This window comes from Triticum aestivum, chromosome 5D (assembly GCF_018294505.1).
Source record: "Triticum aestivum cultivar Chinese Spring chromosome 5D, IWGSC CS RefSeq v2.1, whole genome shotgun sequence".
In the NCBI taxonomy this organism is placed as follows: Eukaryota; Viridiplantae; Streptophyta; class Magnoliopsida; order Poales; family Poaceae; genus Triticum; species Triticum aestivum.
This window is the reverse complement of record NC_057808.1, coordinates 67997819-68010275: the sequence shown is the minus strand read 5'-3', so window position 1 is coordinate 68010275 and position 12457 is coordinate 67997819.

Here is a 12457-nt window from a genome sequence, read left to right as displayed (position 1 = left end):
GGGGAGCCAAAGAATATTCTCAAGTATTAGCAGTTGAGTTGTCAATTCAACCACACCTGGATAACTTAGTATCTCCAGCAAAGTATTTAGTAGCAAAGTAATATGGAATTAACGGTAACGGTAGCAAAGGTAATATTTTTTGGTTTTGTAGTGATTGTAACAGTAGCAACGGAAAAGTAAATAAGAGAAGAACAATATGTGAAAAGCTCGTAGGCATTGGATCGGTGATGGAGAATTATGCCGGATGCGGTTCATCTTGTGACAATCATAACATAGGGTGACACAGAACTAGCTCCAATTCATCAATGTAATGTAGGCATGTATTCAGAATATAGTCATACGTGCTTATGGAAAAGAACTTGCATGACATCTTTTGTCCTACCCTACCGTGGCAGCGGGGTCCTAGCGGAAACTAAGGGATATTAAGGCCTCCTTTTAATAGAGTACCAGATCAAAGCATTAACACATAGTGAATACATGAACTCCTCAAACTATGGTCATCACCGGGAGTGGTCCCGATTATTGTCATTTCGGGGTTGTCGGATCATAACACATAGTAGGTGACTATAGGCTTGCAAGATAGGGTCAAGAACTCACATATATTCATGAAAACATAATAGGTTCAGATCTGAAATCATGGCACTCGGGCCCTAGTGACAAGCATTAAGCATAGCAAAGTCATAGCAACATCAATCTCAGAACATAGTGGATACTAGGGATCAAACCCTAACAAAACTAACTCGATTACATGATAAATCTCATCCAACCCATCACCGTCCAGCAAGCCTACGATGAAATTACTCATGCACGGCGGTGAGCATCATGAAATTGGTGATGGAGGATGGTTGATGATGATGACGGCGACGGGTTCCCCTCTCCGGAGCCCCGAACGGACTCCAGATCAGCCCTCCCGAGTGAGTTTAGGGCTTGGCGGCGGCTCCGTATCGTAAAACGTGATGAATCTTTCTCCCTGATTTTTTCTCCCCGAACACGAATATATGGAGTTGGAGTTGAGGTCGGTGGAGCTCCAGGGGGCCCACAAGGCAGGGGGCGCGCCCCCACCCTCGTGGAAAGGGTGTGGGCCCCCTGGCCTTGATTCTTTCACCAGTATTTTTTATTATTTCCAAAAATAATCTCCGTTGATTTTCAGGTCATTCCGAGAACTTTTGTTTCTGCACAAAAATAACGCCATGGCAATTCTGCTGAAAACGGCGTCAGTCCGGGTTAGTTCCATTCAAATCATGCAAATTAGAGTCCAAAACAAGGGCAAAAGTGTTTGGAAAAGTAGATACGACGGAGACGTATCAACGTCAAGCAATCAACGAGGAGGCCACGAGGCAAGGGCGCGCCCTCCACCCTCGTGGGCCCCTCGTGGCTCCACCGACCTACTTCTTCCTCCTATATATACCTGCGTACCCCGAAACCATCGAGGAGCACCATGAAAACCTAATTCCACCGCTGCAACCTTCTGTACCCGTGAGATCCCATCTTGGGGCCTTTTCCGGCGCTCTGCCGGAGGGGGCATCGATCACGGAGGGCTTCTACATCAACACCATAGCCTCTCCGATGATGTGTGAGTAGTTTACCACAGACCTTCGGGTCCATAGTTATTAGCTAGATGGCTTCTTCTCTCTCTTTGGATCTCAATACAAAGTTCTCCTCGATCTTCTTGGAGTTCTATTCGATGTAACTCTTTTTGCGGTGTGTTTGTCGAGATCCGATGAATTGTGGGTTTACGGTCAAGATTATCTATGAACAATATTTGAATCTTCTCTGAATTCTTTTATGGTTTGGCCTACTAGATTGATCTTTCTTGCAATGGGAGAAGTGCTTAGCTTTGGGTTCAATCATGCGGTGCTCGATCCCAGTGACAGTAGGGGAAACGACACGTATTGTATTGTTGCCATCGAGGATAAAAATATGGGGTTTATATCATATTGCTTGAGTTTATCTCTCTACATCATGTCACCTTACCTAATGCGTTACTCTGTTCTTATGAACTTAATACTCTAGATGCATGCTGGATAGCGGTCGATGTGTGGAGTAATAGTAGTAGATGCAGGCAGGAGTCGGTCTACTTGTCACGGACGTGATGCCTATATACATGATCATGCCTAGATATTCTCATAATTATGCACTTTTCTATCAATTGCTCGACAGTAATTTGTTCACCCACCATAATACTTATGCTATCTTGAGAGAAGCCACTAGTGAATCTTATGGCCCCCGGGTCTATTTTCCATCATATTAATCTCCCGTCAACTATCTATTTATGTCGCCGTTTATTTTGCTTTCTTTACTTTTAATCTTTATCATAAAAATACCAAAAATATTATCTTATCATCTCTATCAGATCTCACTTTTGCAAGTGGTCGTGAAGGGATTGACAACCCCTTTATCGCGTTGGTTGCAAGGTTCTTATTTGTTTGTGTAGGTACGAGGGACTTGCGTGTGGCCTCCTACTGGATAGATACCTTGGGTCTCAAAAACTGAGGGAAATACTTACGCTACTTTGCTGCATCACCCTTTCCTCTTCAAGGGAAAAACCAACACATGCTCAAGAGGTAGCAAGAAGGATTTCTGGCACCGTTGCCGGGGAGGCTTACACCAAGTCAAGTCGAGATTTGATCTCCCGACAACGAGCCATTTCTGGCGCCATTGCCAGGGAGTCTACGCACAAGTCAAGACATACCAAGTACCCATCACAAACTCTTATCCCTCGCATTACATTATTTGCCATTTGCCTCTCGTTTTCCTCTCATCCACTTCACCTTTGCCGTTTTATTCGCCCTCTTTTTCCGTTCGCCTTCCTCCCGTATGTATATTTGTTTGTGTTTCCATGTGCCTTCTATTTTCTTGCGTCTTTGCTTGCTAAAAATCTATTGATATGGATCCACTTAAAGTGTTCTACTTGGATCATATTTGATCCTTATGCGCTCGTGCTAAAACCCCAACTAGCCTAGTTGATGGGAAATCTTTAGATGAGCATGCCCATTTTTGCGTCACCTTTTGTCTGAAAAAGGGAGACTCTTATGGGATCTGTCGGCGTTCTGGGAACGGGGGTCCCCAGACTTGCCTGCCTGCGGCCCATGGCGTGGCTCTGCGAGCGGGCCCGTATGGCCCATCTTCACCAACAAGCTTTCAAGACCCTCACGAGGGGCCAAGCCTCGCGAGGCGGACGACACAAGACCTCCTCGGGAGCGGCCTCACCAGGCTGGCTCGCGAGGGGCGGAGAGATCAAGGCAAGGCAAACCTCGCGAGGTTCTCGTGGCGTGAGCCATGACGATCGAGACCAGGCGGGCGCCAGCGCGCGCAGTGTCCTTGTTTCCTCTTTGGTGCTAAGGAGGCAAGCGCAGACGAGGAGTACCGAGGTGTCAAGCAAAGGTTTCCATATCGGTGCAACGAGACCAAGACCAGCAGGACGGCAAGACGGAGGTCACCATGGAGCCCAAGGCGGCGTCACCAGAGCCTTTTGCAGGCGAAGACCACCTTTAGTCAGGATAAGCTGTACTAGCTGTCCCCTTTCAAATTGGCCGTTGTTGGCTCCCTTCCCGCTCAATATTTGGGGAGAGGACCAGGGCCTCTATAAATAGGACTAGCCACCATAGTAGGAGATCATCTCATCTAGAGTAATCCTCACCCACACAAGTTCACCAAGCACAAGAACACCTCTCCTCAAGAGGCTGTTCTTCCCCTTGTACTGTTCATCCTCAGCCCAAGATGCAATCCACCACCACACTGGAGTAGGGTATTACACCACAACGGTGGCCCGAACCAGTATAAATCTTGTGTCCCTTGTGTTGCGAGTTCGTTGAGCTAGCCTTTGAGATCGTGGCGAGGTTGAGGGCGTGATTCGGTAGGGGGAGATCTTCGTGCGCACCCCAGTGTTCGAACCTTGAGGGTTTTGCCGGAACCCGAGATCCGACAGGATCAAATAAACAGATTGTTGTGTTATGCTTGGAATCTTTGTGAAATTTATGATTTCACTTGTTGCTCTAAGAACCCTAAAAAACACCTTCCCTACCTATGTGAGTTTAATGAAAATGAAATCTTGTCTTCTTATGCAAAGGGTGTTTATAGTTACTATGATATCAAACAAGTTGAAGAATTTGTTGCTTTTAAGGGTGCTTATGAAGTTGCTTCTTTGATTGAAAAGTATGATATTACTCTCTACGAATCTAAATTTTTTGACATACTTAAATATTGCTATGAAAACTATGCTCATAATGTCTATGTCAAAGAATTTATTGAGAGAATGACCGTTGCTTTGGAAGAAAATAATGATATGCATGAATCTATAGATAATGATGATTCCGATGATTTGATTGAAATATCCCTTGATGAACATGATGCTTGCTATTATTGTGGCCATGATGCCAATATTTATGAAGATGAGTTTGCTATAGTTCCTTATGTTAAACATGAGATCGTTGCTATTGCACCCATACTTGATAGTTCCTTGAATCAAAAGCATGATTGCAATGATTTTACAATAAATTCTCTTGATGTCAATTGTGCTAATAATATGCAAAACCCTAAGCTTGGGGATGCTAGTTTTGCTATGTCTACTACTGGTTGCAATGATCATGATTGGGGTGATTCTTCTTATGATCTTGAAAATTTATTTAAACCCCATGATGAATATGAGATTGATAATAGTGTTTACAATATTATTGAAAGTGGGTTTGGAAGAGTGTCAACTTTAGATCCCACATATTTGGAGAATGTTCAATCTTATGAAATTTTTGATAAAAGTGGGTTTGGAGAGGTCACGACTTTAGTTAATGTTAATCCCACTATTTTGGAAGAGTGTCAACTTTGCATACATGTGGATCGTGTTAAGAATATTTTTTGTGATAGCTATATTGTTGAATTTGCTTATGATCCTACATGTAATTATTATGAGAGAGGAAAATATGGTTGTAGAAATTTTCATGTTACTAAATTACCTCTCGTCATGTTGAGATTGCTATTGTTTCTTTCCACTTCCTTGCATATGCTAGTTTTTGCTTGCTATGATAATTTGTTTGTCTATAAGATGCCTATGCATAGGAAGTATGTTAGACTTAGATATGTTTGTCACGTGTTTCATGATGCTCTCTTTTGCGCTTCAATTCTTGTCTTTTATGTGAGCATCATCGAAATTATCAATGCCTAGCTAGGGGCGTTAAACGATAGCGCTTGTTGGGAGGCAACCCAATTTTATTTTTGTTTCTTGCTTTTTGGTTTTGTTTAAGAATAAATAATCCATCTAGCTTCTGGTTATATGTGTTTTTGTGTTTTAATTAGTGTTTGTGCCAAGTAAAACCAATAGGATCTTCTTGGGTGATAATTGTTTGATCTTGCTGAAAAAGACAGAAACTTTGTGCTCACGAATATAATTGTTTAAACTCACCAGAACGTGATAAAATACCAATTCTTTTTGCAGTATATCAGTACGCAAATTTTCCAGGTTGTCCTAGTTTTTCAGGATTTTTGGAGTTCCAGAAGTTTTCGAACAATTCTGATTACTTCAGACTGTTCTGTTTTTGACAGATTCTGTTTTTCGTGTGTTGTTTGCTTATTTTGATGAATCTATGGCTAGTAATGGAATTTATGAACCATAGAGAAGTTGGAATACAGTAGGTTTAACACAAATATAAATAAAGAATGAGTTCATTACAGTACTTTAAAGTGGTGGTTTGTTTTATTTCGCTAACGGAGCTCACGAGATTTTTCCTGTTAAGTTTTGTGTTGTGAAGTTTTCAAGTTTTGGGTAAGGATTTGATGGGTTATGGAACAAGGAGTGGCAAGAGCCTAAGCTTGGGGATGCCCCGGAAGGCATCCCCTCTTTTGTCTTCGACCATCGGTAACTTTACTTGGAGCTATATTTTTATTCATCACATGATATGTGTTTTGCTTGGAGCGTCTTGTATGATTTGAGTCTTTGCTTTTTAGTTCACCACAATCATCCTTGCTGTACACACCTTTTGGGAGACACACACATTAATCAGGATTTATTAGAATACTCTTTATGCCTCACTTATATCTTTTGAGTTAAACAATTTTGCACTAGTGCTTCACTTATATCTTTTAGAGCACGGCGGTGGTTCTATTTTATAGAAATAATTGATCGCTCATTCTTCACTTATATTATTTTGAGAGTCCTTTAGAACAGCATGGTAATTTGCTTTGGTTATAAAATTAGTCCTAATACGATAGGCATCCAAGATAAAACTTTAAAGTGCGTTGAATACTAAGTGAAGTTTGATACTTGATGATTGTTTTGAGATATGGAGGTAGTGATATTAATGTTGTGCTAACTGAGTAGTTGTGAATTTGAGAAATACTTGTGTTGAAGTTTGCAAGTCCCATAGCATGCACGTATGGTGAACATTGTGTAACAAATTTGAAACATGAGGTGTTCTTTGATTGTCATCCTTATGAGTGGCGGTCGGGGACGAGCGATGGTCTTTTCCTACCAATCTATCCCCCTAGGAGCATGCGTGTAGTGCTTGGTTTTTGATGACTTGTAGATTTTTGCAATAAGTATATGAGTTTTTTATGACTAATGTTGAGTCCATGGATAATACGCACTCTCAACCTTCCACCATTGCTAGCCTCTTTGGTACCGTGCATTGCCCTTTCTCACCTTGAGAGTTGGTGCAAACTTCATCGGTGCATCCAAACCCCGTGATACGATACGCTCTATCACATATAAACCTCCTTATATCTTCCTCAAAACAGCCACCATACCTACCTATTATGGCATTTCCATAGCCATTCCGAGATATATTGCCATGCAACTTTCCACCGTTCCGTTTATTATGACACGCTTCATCATTGTCATATTGCCTTGCATGATCATGTAGTTGACATCGTATTTGTGGCAAAGCCACCATGCATATTATTTCAAACATGTCACTCTTGATTCATTGCCCATCCCGGTACACCGCCGGAGGCATTCATATAGAGTCATACTTTTGTTCTAGTATCTACTTGTAATCATTGAGTTGTAAATAAATAGAGATGTGATGATCATTATTAATAGAGCATTGTCCCAAATAAAAAAAGAGAAAGGCCAAAAAAAAGAAGGCCCAAAAATAATAATATAAAAAGGGACAATGCTACTATCCTTTTTTCACGCTTGTGCTTCAAAGTAGTGATAACCCACAAGTATAGGGGATCGCAACAGTTTTCGAGGGTAGAGTATTCAACCCAAATTTATTGATTCGACACAAGGGGAGCCAAAGAATATTCTCAAGTATTAGCAGTTGAGTTGTCAATTCAACCACACCTGGATAACTTAGTATCTCCAGCAAAGTATTTAGTAGCAAAGTAGTATGGAAGTAACGGTAACGATAGCAAAAGTAATATTTTTGGGTTTTGTAGTGATTGTAACAGTAGCAACGGAAAAGTAAATAAGCAAAGAACAATATGTGAAAAGCTCGTAGGCATTGGATCGGTGATGGAGAATTATGTCGGATGTGGTTCATCATGTAACAGTCATAACATTGGCTGACACAGAACTAGCTCCAATTCATCAATGTAATGTAGGCATGTATTCCGAATATAGTCATACGTGCTTATGGAAAAGAACTTGCATGACATCTTTTGTCCTACCCTCCCGTGGCAGCGGGGTCCTAATGGAAACTAAGGGATATTAAGGTCTCCTTTTAATAGAGTACCGGACCAAAGCATTAACACATAGTGAATACATGAACTCCTCAAACTACGGTCATCACCGGGAGTGGTCCCGATTATTGTCACTTCGGGGTTGCCGGATCATAACACATAGTAGGTGACTATAGACTTGCAAGATAGGATCAAGAACTTACATATATTCATGAAAACATAATAGGTTCATATCTGAAATCATGGCACTCGGGCCCTAGTGACAAGCATTAAGCATAGCAAAGTCATAGCAACATCAATCTCAGAACATAGTGGATACTAGGGATCAAACCCTAACAAAACTAACTCGATTACATGATAAATCTCATCCAACCCATCACCGTCCAGCAAGCCTACGATGGAATTACTCACGCACGGCGGTGAGCATCATGAAATTGGTGATGGAGGATGGTTGATGATGATGATGGCGACGGATTCCCCTCTCTAGAGCCCCGAACGGACTCCAAATCAGCCCTCCCGAGAGAGTTTAGGGCTTGGCGGCGGCTCCGTATCGTAAAACGCGACGAATCTTTCTCTCTGATTTTTTTCTCCCCGAACACGAATATATGGAGTTGGAGTTGAGGTCGGTGGAGCTCCAGGGGGCCCACGAGGTAGGGGGCGCGCCCAGGGGGTAGGCGCGCCCCCACCCTCATGGAGAGGGTGTGGGCCCCTGGCCTTGATTCTTTCGCCAGTATTTTTTATATTTTCCAAAAACAATCTCCATTGATTTTCAGGTCATTCCGAGAACTTTTGTTTCTGCACAAAAATAACACCATAGCAATTCTGCTGAAAACAGCATCAGTCCGGGTTAGTTCCATTCAAATCATGCAAGTTAGAGTCCAAAACAAGGGCAAAAGTGTTTGGAAAAGTAGATACGACGGAGACGTATCAACTCCCCCAAGCTTAAACCTTTGCTTGTCCTCAAGCAATTCAGTTGACAAATTGAAAGTGATAAAGAAAAACTTTTACAAACTCTGTTTGCTCTTGTTGTTGCAAATATGTAAAGCCAACATTCAAGTTTTCAGCAAAGTTTATGAGCTAACCATATTCACAATAACTCTTAGGTCTCATGTTTACTCATATCAATGGCATAATCAACGAGCGAGCAATAGTAATAAATCTTGGATGACAACACTTTCTCAAAACAATCATAATATGATATAACAAGATGGTATCTCGCTAGCCCTTTCTGAGACCGCAAAACATAAATGCAGAGCACCTTTAAAGATCAAGGACTGACTAGACAATGTAATTCATGGTAAAAGAGATCCAGTCATAGTCATACCCAATATAAATTAATAGTAATGGATGCAAATGACAGCGGTGCTCTCCAGCTGGTGCTTTTTAATAAGAGGGTGATGACTCAACATAAAAGTAAATAGATAGGCCCTTCGCAGAGGGAAGCAGGGATTTGTAGAGGTGCCAGAGCTCGATTTTGAAATAGAGATAAATAATATTTTGAGCGGCATACTTTCATTGTCAACATAACAACCAAGAGATGGCGGTATTTTCCATACTACACACATTATAGGCGGTTCCCAAACAGAATGGTAAAGTTTATACTCCCCCTCCACCAACAAGCATCAATCCATGGCTTGCTCGAAACAACGAGTGCCTCCAACTATTAACAGTCCCGGGAGAGTTTTGTTTGCAATTATTTTGATTTGGTTTGCATAAAGCATGGGACTGGGCATCCCGGTAACCAGCCATTATCTCGTGAGTGAGGAGCGGAGTCCACTCCTCTTCAGAATAACCCGCCTAACATGGAAGATACGGACAACCCTAGTTGATACATGAGCTATTCGAGCATACAAAACAGACTTTCATTTGAAGGTTTAGAGTTTGGCACATACAAATTTACTTGGAACGGCAGGTAGATACCGCATATAGGAAGGTATGGTGGACTCATATGGAATAACTTTGGGGTTTAAGGGATTGGATGCACAAGCAGTATTCCCGCTTAGTATAAGTGAAGGCTAGCAAAAGACTAGGGAGCGACCAACTAGAGAGCGACAACAGTCATGAACATGCATTAAAATTAATAAACATTGAGTGCAAGCATGAGTAGGATATAATCTACCATGAACATAAATATCATGAAGGCTATGTTGATTTGTTTCAACTACATGTGTGAACATGTGCCAAGTCAAGTCACTTAAATCATTCAAAGGAGTATACCACCCCATCATACCACATCACAACCATTTTAATAGCATGTTGGCACGCAAGGTAAACCATTATAAACTCCTAGCTAATTAAGCATGGCATAAGCAACTGTGATCTCTAATTGTCATTGCAAACATGTTTATTCATAATAGGCTGAATCAGGAACGATGAACTAATCATATTTACAAAAACAAGAGAGGTCGAGTTCACACCAGCTTTTCTCATCTCAATCAATTCATCATATATCGTCATAATTGCCTTTCACTTTCACGACCGAATGATGTGAATAATAATAGTGCACGTGCATTGGACTAAGCTGGAATCTGCGAGCATTCAATAAACAAGAGAAGACAAGGTAATATGGGCTCTTGGTTAAATCAACAATAATGCATATAAGAGCCACTTCAACAATTTCATCATGGTCTTCTCCTATGGACCCCCAAAGAAAAGAAAAGAAATAAAACTATTTACACAGGAAAGCTCCCAACAAGCAAAAGAAGAACAGGAAATCTTTTTGAGTTTTCTTTTTAATTATTACTACTACAACAAGAAAGTAAACTAGCTGAAGCTACAACTAATTTTTTTTGGTTTTTCTTAAAGTTTATTAAACACACAAGAAGAAAGCAAGAAAAAGGAAAATAAACTAGCATGGATATTACAATGAAAGAGTATGAGCACCGACAACTAGCAATGAGTGTGTGAACATGAATGTAATGTCGGTGAGAAATACGTACTCCCCCAAGCTTAGGCTTTTGGCCTAAGTTGGTCTATGGCCACGGCTGGCCTGGCGGATATCCAAAGTTGTAGTTGGGTCGTACTGAGAAGAAGCTTTGAATTTCCACTGGTTGGCAATTGCCTCCAGGTCCCACTGGTAATTAGACTGTCGTGGAGGATCAAATTGTGGTTCCGGCTCTGGCTCTGTGGCTGATGTAGGGTTCCGGTAGGCGTGAATGGCCGCCAGCGGAACGAGATACTGGCCTGCAGATAAATCAAACAAGGAAGGAGCAGGCAAGGTAATAGTCTCAGGGTGATGTTTATCAAAGAACAATTTGTATTTAAGTGCCCTTTCCCTATTCTTAACAATAAAATCATGCGCTACCATACTCTTATAATCTAAATAAACAGTAGGCAGCAATTTTTCTTCTTTTCATAGTGCCTAATAGGTATGTTATAGTATGCAGTAAGGCGTGAAGCATAGACACCTCCAAAGATGGGGCCCTTTGTACGGTTCAGACTTAACCGTTTGGCAATCATAGCACCCATACTAACAGAGTCATCACGGAATAGAGCATGGAACAAAATAATAATATCAGGAACACTAAGGTTTCCACAGTTTCCACGACCAATTAAACAACGACTAGCAAATATTGCAAAGTAGCGTAAAACAGGAAAATGTATGCTAGTGATTCTTGCATCGGAAACCTTCCTAGTTTCCCCTACTGTAATAGTATCAATAAACCCGTCCACATCTCTACGATGTGGTTCCTCTAAGCTACCCTTGAAAGGTATTTTGCAAACCCTGCAAAATTCATATAGTGACATCTTCTTAACCACATCATATAAATGAAACTCTACTGAAGGAGGTGATTCCTTAGGATAATAGTAGAAGTTTTGCACAAAAGTATTGGTGAGTAAGAGATACTGTTCGCGTTGGTTGCGGAGGAAGTCGGTGAGGCCTGCATTCTCAGCCAATTCATAAAAATCATCATAAATCCCGGCTGCTCTCAAGAAATCATCGGAAGGCCATTCACACGGCCGAACCTCCGCGGTGCGAGGCAGATTATATTTGGGCCTCTCTGCTTCTTCACTTTGCTTTTCCTTCGAGCTTCGGCTCGATGAGCCCCTCAAAAATCTCTTCATCGTTTCCTGAAAATTTCTAAAATTTTTAGTAACTGCAAATAAAAGTGAACCAAGCTCAACAAAATTGATAGCAACTACTCCTACAAGTGTGTAACATCCCGGGTGTCAAGCTACAGCAAACTCCTGCTAATGGTGCCACGTCGTCATAATTAAATTTTGCTAATCATCACTTTGTCCCAAACCGACCTCAAATTCAAATTAAAAGACAAGTCAAAATATTGTTTCTCCAAACTATAATACTAAAATGTTCGCATTTTAGTATAAATCCCCTTGATCTTTGTCATGTTAAAACCAACTTCATTTGACTCACCACTTAATTCCTAGGAAATATAAAGTGGTCCAATAACAACCAAAATAGCCTTTTCAAAATTAAATAAATGTTTATGTTTTTCCAAACTGCTTGATACTTTGTGGGCCTCTCCAATGTGATGACTAATATTTATGTGACAAGTTTCTCGATGAACAAAAATTCATTTGGTATTTTAATAAAATGAAAAGCAGTGTTGAAATAATAATAAAATAATTTTAATAATAACATTAATAGAAAGTGCAATGTGCACTTGGGCTCTAGCCCACAGTGCAAGCCCAGTCCTTTTCCCCACCCCCTTCCTTCTTCCTGTTCATAGGAGGTCGTGGCAGGGCATCCACGGCGCCATGGCCGGCCCTGGCCACGTGCCGACCATCTGTGGCCTTCTCTCGCTTACAAGTCGCCGGCAACCCCCTTCCCCGAACCCTAGCGCCTCCCCACTTCCCTTCCTCTCGCGCCACTTCTCCCTCA